Below are 14044 nucleotides of genomic sequence, written 5' to 3'. Positions count from 1 at the left end.
ATTAACTCTGTTACAGGCAACGAAGCAAGATCCTTCGTTTGTTCTATCACAGCCACAATGCTGTCAAATCTTGCTGGGAGAGATATGAGAATTTTCTGGACAATTTGATAGTCCGTCTTCTCTTCACCATGAACCCTTAATTGATTTCCCAAATCAATTAGTTTTTCTGTGAAAACCTTTATGTTATCACCTTCGTTCATCTTCAAATTTTCGTACTCCCTTCTCAATGATTGTAGTTTGATCAATCGTACTTGTGGAGTCCCTTGAAATTCAGATCGCAGTGCATCCCATGCTTCCTTCGAATTAGTTGCTGATGCTATGCGAGAGAAGATTTGATCCGACACGGCTGTTTGTAGAATTTGCAGAGCCATCATATCTTGTGTCGTTTCTTCCTCCCATTGCTTTTTCTGTCGCAACCCTTCCGGAGTATGATCTGTTTGTGATGGTTGGTTTGAAACTCCGTTCTCCACCATCGTCCACATCTTTCTGGTTTTGAAAATTGTTGTCATCTTGATACGCCAGAAATCATATTTATCTCCATCGAATATGGGAATCGATTGTTGTGATGTTCCTTCCATCGCCTCTTTGTGTTGCTTGAACTTTTTACTCGATTAGGCCCTTGAATCAGTAGGGCTTTGATACCATGTTAGAGTTTTGATTTGAACAGAGTAAGAAAGCAAGAGAAAAAACAGAGTATGAATATATCACAATCTTGGATTGATTGTGATAAGAAACTCAGTATAAGAAAGAACTTTTTATTGAACTCGAACTGTAGTAATACATCCATGATACAATACGTTTATATAAGTAGCAAACAGACACAACAAGTGAATCGTTGTGTCTTGTGGTTCTATAACTAAACATCACACCTCAACTGGTCACGCCTCTTAACTAAATAAACTTAACATAGACATAAACTCAATTAACGATCAACAAACATAACTCCTAATATATATTTTAGTGTTTGATTCAGAATGCATATTTTGATAAAGTCATCAACAAATTAAGGTACAAAGGCCAATTCTGAAGAACTAGGGTTTTCAATCGATACGAATACCAGAAGATCATGGACTTAATCAAGAAAAGTAGAATAATCAACAAGGCCGATCAAGTCATCAAAGTTAGGGTTTCTTCAATATCTAGGTTCCACAACCTAAATCAAAACAATTAATCTCGATTCCTCCGATCTTAGAACGAAGGAAACTAGGGTTAATTCATTGACGGTGACAACAGTTTGATACCATATTTTGTCTATATGAGCTTTGGTTGCCTAATAATTTGATGCACTACTTCCTCCTCTACGTGACCCATTTTCCATGACAGTATACTCTTTCAATCACCTGGTAGGCTGGTACACCTTGTCGATTTGTCTCACATAATCCCAAAATATTACATGTTGAGAGAGATATATAAAAAGCTTAAAGTTTTAAGCTTTACAAGAGAGTGGGATGGATCCTATCAGGTTTAAGCTTTACAAGGTTAGAACTTATAAGTTCCAAGGAGAAAACTAATTAGCTTCTGGAGTTTGGTATTTGAGCTTATAAGGTGCTAAGGTATCTCATCTACCTTCTTCTCTCTCTCAGGAACCTAAGTATGCTGATCTATCAAAATTTTAGATGTATATAAGGAAGATATAGTCGTGCCCACTGTTGATGGGAATACAAGAATTAAAATACCTTGCATTATAGTATACTAGAAGTAGACTTGCGCAATGCGCGAGATAAATTTATAATAATTTTAACATATATTAGATTTACTAAAATATTTCAAATTTTATATTTTGTGTTTCGATAAATTATCTTATGTTTGTTATTTTTTTGTTTTTAAATAAGTATTCTCAGTCACTTAAAATGAATGACTATTGATTAGTTAAGCATTAAACTGAAATTTTTTGTTAATATGAAAGATTACTTTAAAATATTTAGTCTGTATCCCCTAATATACAAAGCTCTTCATGTTTTGATGCACAATCAAGACGTACAAACATTTTTAATGTTGGGAAAAAAACATTGATCACGTATTAAATAAAATACAGCTGAGCATAGACAGTATGTGTTAGTTTGTCTGCTTTTAACATAATCTATAAAACATCAATATCTTCTAAAACCAGACACCTCTAAGAAGGGCGAGACAGTAGCTTGATCTTCTCGAATAACCTCTTTTTGAGCCGAAGCTCATGCTCTTCTTTCATTATCTGTGTAATTAATTTCATTAATTAGATAACTAATCATTATCTGTGTAATTAATTTCATTAATTAGATAACTAAAGGTAGCATAAATAATTTTGATATTTATATATTACCAGCATGCTTCACACATGCTTAAAAGTTTTATTATTATAATTTGAATGTTTTAGCAATAAAATATTTTAATCTTAATGAATTATACAGATGACTTCAATTGCATTTGTGTTCTAGAAGTAGAATTCTTTATGTTTCGTGATTAATTGCATTTGGAAAAGAAAGTTCTCTGTTAGATATTTCTTTATTTTCATCACGTGCTTTATATCTAATGAACATACTAAATGCAAACTGCATTTTAGTTTAGAATTGAGTAAAAAAATGTTATTAATATATATTGATATATTATTATATCAAATAAAAATTGCTTTTTGGTGTTATACTTTTCTGTTTAAATATATATATATATATATATATATATATATACTCAAAATGACCAACGAAAAAGAGTAAAAATTTACCATCATGTTATCGAGTTACTTTTTTTAGTCTTAACTGCATAACCTAAGAGAACATAAAATAACTGTTCACCAGATAGTTTTTTTTTCTTCTATGTTTTTATTTCTAAAATCATGGATGGAAGAAGAGATAACTCAAATCTTCCTACTTCTCCAAGACATTGTTCTTCTCCCTCTTTCCCTCCATCTCTCTCTCGAGAATGCAATTGGGATTAGCTTAGGGTGATCTTTGGATCTTTCGACTTGATAAACACGTGGTAGAGGTGAGTGAGTCTTGTTAAATGTGTATTGATGAAACTTGCACACATGGTCAAATCCCATTGCCTTGATGTGCTTGCAGGTAAGTACTATCATCACATCATCAACAATTGATCATGGCTAGGAAAAATAAGGGAACATATGAGGAGAGAAAATAAGTTCATACATACATAGTATAACCAAACAATAATGTTGTGAAAAGAAATTAGATGTTAATTATATTTTAAGGAAATAATTAAGAATAAATTGTGTAAGAAAATAAAAACTGAATTTGGAAGAATCACATGGCTTTGGAAACCCAAATCATGAGAAATATATCACCTAGACGTCCAAATCTTTCTCGACCCTAAACCATAAAGCATCGCAAAACTTTTCTCATCAGAAATCATAACCTATAAATAAAATAAAGGACCATGGAAATGGTTATCGGAAAGAAAGTTAATAAATACACACAAACACATTTGTAATGTTAAGGAACAAATTTAAAGTAATAGTATTTATAACAGTTAATATTTTTTTAAGCTCATTTTCATGGGTAATACATACAAACACACTTGTATAAAATATAGCATGGGTAATAAGTAGTATAAATATTGTGACTAAGATATAAAATCTATTAGGGTTTATGAATTATGATCTAAAACTAAAATTGTTATATTAAAAATTTATCAAATGGATCAAAAGGAAGAAAAATTACAATATTGATATACAAAATAGACATTTGAAAAAACATTTACCAACATTTACAAGTAAGAATGTGTTATGTGCCTAAGACCTTCTTCATCTAACTCTTTCTAATGGATAACCATATTTCACATGTTCACTTCTATATATGCTCTAAAATTTTGACTCAACTTATTTGTTTCAAAACCACAAATGTCTCATAAAGGAAAAAGTTAAATATTACCAAATTTAGAAAATTATGTGAGATGCATAATTTGATGAAGACTTTGTCTAGCTATTTATAGATAAATTTGTAGTAGTATGAGAGGTTTTTCAGTTTTTTTTTTGTGAAACATCATGGGAGTTATGGTTACATATTTTTCCAAAATTATGATATTAAAAAGTCAATTATATCCCTACAATTTAAACACAAACAACAATTATAAATAACTAAATTGAACAATTAAATTAAATTGACATAAAATCTGTCTCCTAGCTAAAGCTATCATCTTCTTTTTTTTTTTTTGGAGAAACCATTTTTCTCTCTCCCCTTCACTTTTTTTTTCTCAATCCAATATTTCACTCTCCAACTCTCTTGCTCCATCCCTGTTTAACAGAGAAACAACTCACCACCATTATCTAATTTGGTTGCCCTGTCGTGGATGAACAGTGCAATATTCTCGTTCTGGAGATGTTCGTCTCGCTCCGACAATGATTTCATAGAGTCTATGAACATGTCTATCCCTTAACCAGATTCTGATAGACTATTTAATAGTCTATCGTTGGCACTTCTGATGGACTATTTAATATTGTTACTTGTTGTCCATTTGTACAGACATGAACATATGGTTGCCAGAAGTGATAGACTAGAGGATAATTTAGTTACTTTTTGTCCATTTGTACATAAAAATGTCTATCGTTTTTATTATTTTGGTTTATCCGTTCCGAAATCAGCTTAATATCTTCTTTTTTTATTTTTTTTTTACATTTTGATGGACAATTAAATCATGTTTCAATGTTCTAAATATCATGTTGAGAAAACGTCCTATTTCTCCATGATAACTGTAACATCCATGTTCCAGGATTTTAATTAGTTTCAATTTAATTAAATCCTGGTTTAACCTAATTAAACCATAAGCTTTAGAGGTTTTTTTATAGTGTCGCCTCCTTTCTTTGGGTGGAGTGTCGACATTGGGAGTCTTAGAGAAAGAGAGAGAGAGCCTTGGTCGATTTGGTGTGAAGGAGAAGGAGAAAGAGATCAACAAAACTTTATCTTAGAGAGAATGAGAAGGAACATAATCGTTAGGGTTTGGGAGGAAAAAGTTTTGATGTATCAAATCGTTGTCAAAGGTTAGACTAGTCCGTACGGGACAAAACTTTAATCAAATTTATAGATATTGATCACTTGTTGATATATGAATAAAACGAAAATCAAGATGTAGTTAATCATATAATGTATAATGGGTTTAGTTTCATCTAATCGGATGAACTCACGAGTGTTATTACTTCATATAACAAAAATAGAATCGAATGATTTAGTTAAAGCAAAACCAACGGGGAAATATAGTAATAGTTTGTTTGGTTTTTAGTTTGTAAACACAATCTTAAGACAATTCTAAAAACATATGGAATCACTTATAAATATTGAGAAAAACTGTTAAAAAGTAACAATCCCCAGCTTTTTGATGACTGGCCGGGTTTGGTTTGATCGCAAGTCTTACAAAGAGATTTGGCTAAAATGCCAAGCAATCATGCAAGTAAAAATCTTACATCGTCGCCAACCATAAGGGTTATTTTTTTATATATTTTATAACTTGTCTGTTTAAAGAGAAAAAGAATGGTATGAAATTAAATTGCAATCAAAACTTAGAAAGAGAATGTGGATATGAATTTACATTAGATTTGCAACCAAAATAATAATGTAACTTATAAGAGAGTGGTGACATATATAGACACAAAGATGCTTTACATCTATCAAGAATGAAAAACTCAGGAAACCAATTCGACGTATAAGAAATGAAGCGTATTGTAAGAACCTCACTCACCGAGGCAAAAACAACCGATTCGACGAAAAAGGCCAAGAAGCGTAGAAACATTATCTCAACTCATCGCCGTGGTAAACAACATAATCTCCGATCAGAAAATAGCTCTACATAAACCAAATGACATTATAAGAATAATTAACATTTATATGAGATTGCAAATGGATCAAATTCAGCAACAGAGTTTGATAGAAAGAAAGAATTAGAGAGAGAGAGAGAGAGAGAGAGAGAGAGAGAGAGAGAGAGAGAGAGAGAGAGAGAGAGAGAGAGAGAGAGAGAGAGAGAGAGAGAGAGAGAGAGAGAGAGAGAGAGAGAGAGAGAGAGAGAGAGAGAGAGAGAGAGAGAGAGAGAGAGAGAGAGAGAGAGAGAGAGAGAGAGAGAGAGAGAGAGAGAGAGAGAGAGAGAGAGAGAGAGAGAGAGAGAGAGAGAGAGAGAGAGAGAGAGAGAGAGAGAGAGAGAGAGAGAGAGAGAGAGAGAGAGAGAGAGAGAGAGAGAGAGAGAGAGAGAGAGAGAGAGAGAGAGAGAGAGAGAGAGAGAGAGAGAGAGAGAGAGAGAGAGAGAGAGAGAGAGAGAGAGAGAGAGAGAGAGAGAGAGAGAGAGAGAGAGAGAGAGAGAGAGAGAGAGAGAGCACTGTTAAGTTTTGGATTGTATTCTACTTTCCTATTTCAAAATCAAACAAAAGAACTTGTCATATAGAGTTGTTATAGAATTAGTACATGAGAGTTAGATTAATTTAAGAGAACACAGCAAAACGTGACGTGATTGTTTGTAATGACATGGTAAAACCATGGATTAAATATGTTTTCTTGTTTCATTGGCCTAACAACTAAAAAGTTGAATATAGTAAATATTAGATAGTCAAAAATGCATAGGTGAACTTGAACATACTTTTTCATCCACAAGGAGAAGATTCGGTTCTTGAAAATTCTTCTGGTTTATAATTTTTTAGAAATCCCTAAAGACGGTATGTCCGGGCTATTAGAACTTTGATCTTCCATTCTTTTTTCAAAGAATTTAGATTTAGAGAGGAGTAAAATTTAGAGGCATCTTCAACCTAAAACTAAAAAAAAAACAGAATTAATATGAATTCAAGAGAAAAGGTATGCATATGAACAAAAGGAAAAGTATTTACCAGCGTGAGAATTGCAAATCTAGAAGAATAAAACATTGAAGAGGAGATAAATACGGAGAAAACTGAAGAGAAAATGAACTCAAATTGGATTTATATAGAAGATGGATCGGTTGTAAACCACCTTGAACGTGGAGCTGTTAGTGGAGTAGAAGATGAAAAAAAGGATGTGGTTTCTAATGGTTATAGGGTTTACAAATGTTTGGGCTTATGGGTTTGAAAAAAACATACTGCAAATTAAAACCCCATTAAGAGTCGGGATTTTTTTTTTTGGTTAAGGTGGTTATGTGTTTATTCGTAAAACATGATTGCGTTTTTTTTTTCCGGAAAATATTTATTTTCAGACAGATCGTGTAATTTGTATTATTAATTTTTGTTTTTTTAAATAATTGAAAAGAAAATATAGTCTGATGTGGCTTAATTTGATTTGCCATGTGACTTTGATAAACTATATTTGATAAACTTTTACTTTCCAAATGGATTTTATCGGAAAAACGATCTATTTCTCCCCAAGAACTATCATATCTTGCTGGATGGAGCCCGAACTTTGGATACGATCTATATAGTCCTGTCCACTATAACCAACCCCTATTTTCCCCCAAATTGTAAGATTTTCACTTATATCACCTCGAGCCTAAGTTGCGTCGGTTTATCCGGTGAACCGTAGACCAAATCATATAAACCCGAAATTAAACAAATTATGACTCGATCCTTACCCAGTTACGACCCAATTCCTTACCCACAAATTCCCAATTTTCAAAAATCACGAACCCTACAATCAACTTGGCATTGTTCTTCTTCTTTCTTCTTTTCTGGGTTTCCATTACCGAATTCGAGCTTCAAAATGAGCAATTTATCAACTAAGTCGACCAGATCATCCAGTTCTCGTGCGAGAGGAAGAGTGTTTGGTGTGCCAAAGAGATGTTGGTGTGAGGAAGCTGTTGTAGCTTTGATCTCGAAATCTGATCAGAATCCTTAGCGGAGATACTACCGTTGTAGTTTTGATGCAACAAATAAGGTAAAAGTTATGCTTTTATCCTCTTGTTTCATGATTTTGGTTGGTTCTAAATATTGGGAAATTGGTAGCTTCGGAATGATTAACACACGTTCAAGTGGGTCGATGAAGCTTTGCTGAATGAGGTAGATGCATTGGCTACGAAGAATGCTGGACTTGAGCAACAGCTGAAAGAGCTTAGGACAGAGAGGTTGGAGTTTGAGAAGATGGTTTATGAGAAGATGGAGAAGGAGGTCTTGGAGAAGGTTGAAGATGGTTTAGGTGAATCCAAATCATGGAATAAGAAGATGATGAGTGTTATATTGTTATTTTGTATGGTCATGATTGGACTAAGCAAAGTAGTTGGTTGAAGATGGTGTAAGCTCACGGTTGTAACCTTTTGTGTTAAGACAATTTGTATTTCAAACCTTTTGTGGTAAACATGAAGCTCCATTTGTGTTAAACATGAAGCTATGCATTCTTACAAAATACAAAAGAGATAGGGAGCAAAGAGATGAAATTCAATGTCATAAACGTTGAAATAGATCATACAATAGAGATAGGAAAGACAAGAGTTGATGTGGTCAAAAATACATTATAGGCAACCACAAATTTCACCATTTGAGACAAAAGAAACTAAGCGACCTAGGGGAAGACAAGAGTTTATGTGGTCGAAAATAAAATCTAGGCAACCACAAATTAGCACCCTAGTTAAAAGTAGCTACTTGATCATTCTTGGGTTAGTGAACCTTGACTTGGTTCAACTTGAGAAGGCTGTCGAGAAGGCTGCAAAAAAAATTAGAAATTTAGTTAAACCATCAAAGTTAGAAATTTAAACCAACAAAACAATGCATCATACCTTGGCAAATTCAGACTTATGGAACCTAGAGTTATGGTTAGCTTCCCCACAAATGCCACAATGCATTATTCTTTTCTTCTGTTTTGGTTGCTTCTTAGTAGGTGACTCATTCACACCCTTCTTCCTTTTCTTATCAGCCTTGGTCTGGTTTTCTTCAGGTGGTTCTGCATACATTNTATTTTGTATGGTCATGATTGGACTAAGCAAAGTAGTTGGTTGAAGATGGTGTAAGCTCACGGTTGTAACCTTTTGTGTTAAGACAATTTGTATTTCAAACCTTTTGTGGTAAACATGAAGCTCCATTTGTGTTAAACATGAAGCTATGCATTCTTACAAAATACAAAAGAGATAGGGAGCAAAGAGATGAAATTCAATGTCATAAACGTTGAAATAGATCATACAATAGAGATAGGAAAGACAAGAGTTGATGTGGTCAAAAATACATTATAGGCAACCACAAATTTCACCATTTGAGACAAAAGAAACTAAGCGACCTAGGGGAAGACAAGAGTTTATGTGGTCGAAAATAAAATCTAGGCAACCACAAATTAGCACCCTAGTTAAAAGTAGCTACTTGATCATTCTTGGGTTAGTGAACCTTGACTTGGTTCAACTTGAGAAGGCTGTCGAGAAGGCTGCAAAAAAAATTAGAAATTTAGTTAAACCATCAAAGTTAGAAATTTAAACCAACAAAACAATGCATCATACCTTGGCAAATTCAGACTTATGGAACCTAGAGTTATGGTTAGCTTCCCCACAAATGCCACAATGCATTATTCTTTTCTTCTGTTTTGGTTGCTTCTTAGTAGGTGACTCATTCACACCCTTCTTCCTTTTCTTATCAGCCTTGGTCTGGTTTTCTTCAGGTGGTTCTGCATACATTTTATTCCCATTTGTACAAGGCCAAAACTTTGCACTTCTTTGTGGAGTTAGACCTTCTTCATAATTTCTCCTCCATATAGCTGCTCAGAACCACTGGCAGGCGTAGTCTTCAGCCGTTAGCTTCTTATGAATGATGAGACCATATGCATGCTCAAATGGGATGCCACATATTTGCCACTTCTGACACGTACAAGTCATCTTCTTTAGACAGACACGGTGAGAGTCTCCACTGATTTTGACTTCAGATTTGCCATTTGTGCTTGTTGATACCTTAGCCATAGATGCTTCTTTGTGCTCAGCCGCAAGAAACTTAACAACATATGGAGTACAGATCCCTGCAAACATTTGTGAAAAACATGAGAAGTATAAACACAACAAATAATACATAAGCCGTAATGATAATATATGTTTTACATGTGTGAGAATTTGATAGGGCAGACCTCTTTGCAATTCGCACCATGGCCAGTCGTCTTATTGCCTCTAACATGGCAACAAAAGGCTTCTCTCTTGCCTTGTTGATGGAGCTGTTAAAGGACTGAAAGGACCCAACTTTTTTTTTCTTTTAAATAATAATAATAATAAACTACGACTAGTGGTCCCATACCCACTAGCCACCAAACCACAATCACAAACAACAGCGGAAATAACAATACCAATTAATATCCAATAATCCAATAACCAATAAAATAATATCCATTATTTTCCAATCATAAACTAATGATCCAAACAACATAAACCAGAGAACCAACAATCCTAAACAACATTCTAGAACTCAACTCTAGCAACCTAACAGAAGCCAGACAACCAAGCGAACCAGTAGAACATCCTCCTCTTCATTGCCTTGATTCCATGATCACACTTTGCCTTTACCTGCACCACAAACACAAATTGCAATGCATGAGTATTTTATAAACACTCAGTAAGGAAACTCTCCCATCTACTGGGCTATACACACAAGCAATAGAGACATCTCTAACCATCAACCAACAATCAACAATCAACAATAACAAACCAGGACACTGCATCGACCGACACCAAGCATGCATCGACCGACAACAGTTGGGGGTTGCCTCGACCGACGCAAGATCTGCATCGACCGATGCAAGGTTAAATAACATCGACCGATGCTCCCATTGCATCGACCAACGCATGCTCGACATAGCACGAAAACTCTAGAGTTTTACGTGCCATCCTTGCATCTGCATCGACCGACGCACAAAGTGCATCGACCGATGCAATGCCGAGCATCGTTTTCCCCCGAAGCTTCTCGCCGGATCTTCATTCCTACAACCACAAAACTCGATCCCAAGCCACAAGAAAGCTTCCTAACATCCCAAATATCAATCTAACAAGCCTAACAACACCTAACAAGCAAATCAGAGAGATCTCCAGCTTAGATAAGCCATGGTCATGCACTTACCTTTGCCAAGACGATTCTGAACCTCAAACAAGCAAGAAAACACTCCTAGCAAGCTCCTACAACATTCTAAGCCTCAGATCTCACCAGGAAACACCACAAATCTCCAAGAATCTCCCAAAACGCTTAAGAACTCTTTTCCTCTCTTATTTTCTCTCAAAAACGGCTAAACTCGTCTAATGAGACAAAAAAAACACGAGTTAAGGGTTTTCCTTAACCCAAAACGCAGCGTTTAACTTATCTTGTCCGTAGAAAAACCAACCNACAAACCAGGACACTGCATCGACCGACACCAAGCATGCATCGACCGACAACAGTTGGGGGTTGCCTCGACCGACGCAAGATCTGCATCGACCGATGCAAGGTTAAATAANCCAAAACGCAGCGTTTAACTTATCTTGTCCGTAGAAAAACCAACCATGCATCGACCGATGCAATCCCTAAACCGGGATTTCGGTTCGCGGATGAAACAATTCTCACCCAGCAATCTAGATTCGTCCTCAAATCTCAACAACCATCAGCCAAGGAGTCCCATGCTACCGTCTCTACGGCCCGCACTCCTCCGACTGATCTACGAAAGGTCACCTCTAGGCGATAGACTCACGCTCCAGGCGTTATTTGCTCTCGACTTTTGGACTTTCCTTTACTCATAGGCCTAAACCTTGAGTTTTATTGGCTCATCATCAGACCTAAGTCTGCATGCCATAATGTTGGCTCCTCACCGGGCCTAAGCCCGCATACCATAATATATAAGAAAAATCTAATACTCGTCTCTCGGGTTTCCACCCTACAGCGCGCCCCCGGATCGTCATCCAAAGTCGATATACCAACCATACTCCCAAGCCACAAAGTCTCAGAATATGGCAGTACTAGGAGAACCAAAGTCCCCCAAGAGTCGCGGGCAAACAATTTTGAGTCTTTACAGGTTTTATAGGTTTTCTTCCTGTGGCTCACGTAAGACATCACAATGTCCTACCAACCACATATCCCGTCATTGGAATACCTCATGACCACACAAGGATCATATACATGCCACAAGGTGATATGCTCAAATTAACCCTATAGCTACTCTCTCAAATTAAGAGATCACTGCAGTACTTAGAGGTCGAATTCCACAAGGACTCAAGACTACACAATAAATTATAGAGTTTTATAATTATGCTAAAGAAATTGATTTGAATTAAAATGAAAGCAATGCAAAATCTTAAAATAAAACTGTTGTAAATTCAGGGGATCAAAAAGCTAGGTCTAGGGAATTTCTCAGGAAATTATGAAATATTAAATCAATCAATTAAATTAGGATTCAGGTAATTAAGAACAGATCTAGAACTCTAAACACTTTTGTAAATTAAATCAGTTCTCACTGCAAATAATATCTAAATTTAAAACCAGAAAATCCAAATCTCTTTGTAAAATTCTAGGTTAAAAATCAGCAATAAAATAGGTTTAGATTGTTCACAAAATTATTAAATCAAATCTCTTTGCAAGAAGTAATTTTGCTCATCAAAAGGTTTTATCAGGAAAATCAATTATATTCTCATATCAATTTATTTTCCTAGGTTATTAATTCTAGATGGCCAATCAAAGATTAATATGAAGAACAACCTATGATTAAGATCTAGCAAGATAGTGAATCCTAAATAAACAGATCTAATAATTCATAAAAACCCTATGAAAAACCCTGAACCTAACAAGCAAACTACTCAGACATATTCAATAAAGAACAAAACATAATTCTGAATAATAAGCAATAGATATTAAAAGAGTAAGAAAGAGTTCAAGAATTCTTGTCTACAAAGCAGATCTCTCTCCCCCAAAAGCTCTTAAAATCTCACAGGGTTGCAGAAAGAATAAAACTTGCTAAAATAAAACTTAATGGTTTGGAAAACCTAAATATACTATTTATATGTCCTAAAACACGTCAGGGACTTGTGTTGCAAATATGCAAGACTTCGGGCAACTTTTGTAAAACTTCCAATTTTGAAGTCTTGTGTCGGATCAACTTGGTGTCGACCGATGCTCCTTGGGTGTCGGTCGATGCTCTTCATAAGATCAGACTCCAAATTGATTTCCTTCGGTTAAATGCTCCAAAACGATCCAAATTGCTCCATTTTGCTCCTTTCATGCCAAAATCCTATAAAACCTGTAAAGACTCAAAAACATCCTAGAAAACACATCAAAAGACTTTAAAAGACTCCTTATATCATGGTTAAAAACCACAAAAACTATGATATATCACAAGGCCAAACAAATGTCCTAAACAGGACCGCCGCAAAGGCCAAACAATCTGTCCTAAACAGGACCGTCACAAAGACCAAACAATCAGTCCTAAACAAGACCGTCACAAAGACCAAACATTCTGTCCTAAACAGGACGGTCACAAAGACCATCTGTCCCGAAGGACCGTCACAAAGACCATCTGTCCCGAAGGACCGTCACAAAGACCATCTGTCCCGAAAGACCGCATAAACAAGCACTCTGGCTAAACAGCCCGCCACAAAGGTCACACATCTGGCTAAACAGCCCGCCACAAAAGCCACACATCTGGCTAAACAGTCCGCCACAAAGGCCACACACTGTCTCGAAAGACTGCCACACACGGGCACAATGACTCAAAAGTCTGCCACTAAGGCCACACAAGCCCCTCGAGGGCTCCCCACCACTAAAATGGACAAATTCTAACTCACATAAAACTTTCCATTTTTAGCACTTTCTTTTTTTGGAAACTTTCTACATTAGGAAACATCTATTTCAGGAAACTTTCCTCAAAAATCCTGCCTCACAGAAACTTTGTACCCCGAGCACCACCTCATCTTGTTACTGAGTCGCACAACCAACCACCCCAAGCGACCAAGTAAACAAGAGAGATGGGCTGGAATACTCCATTCCCGCTCCAGCCACGGATTATAGATGGGACCAGGCTAGACATGCTCAAGTTGCGGCTTGCTTCTCATACCACTTCTTAAACCTTGCCTTCATCCTCGCCTCAGGCTCCCAAGTCTGCTCCTCCACACCATCACAGTCCCAAAGGACTCTCATCAAAGACATATTCTTCTTCCGAAGTTCCTTGATCCTCCTCTCAAGAACCCTCACTAGTCTTGC

Source organism: Camelina sativa, chromosome 5, assembly GCF_000633955.1.
Source record: "Camelina sativa cultivar DH55 chromosome 5, Cs, whole genome shotgun sequence".
NCBI classification, from domain to species: domain Eukaryota; kingdom Viridiplantae; phylum Streptophyta; class Magnoliopsida; order Brassicales; family Brassicaceae; genus Camelina; species Camelina sativa.
The sequence above is the reverse complement of the archived record's forward strand: the minus strand, read 5'-3'. Positions refer to the sequence as shown.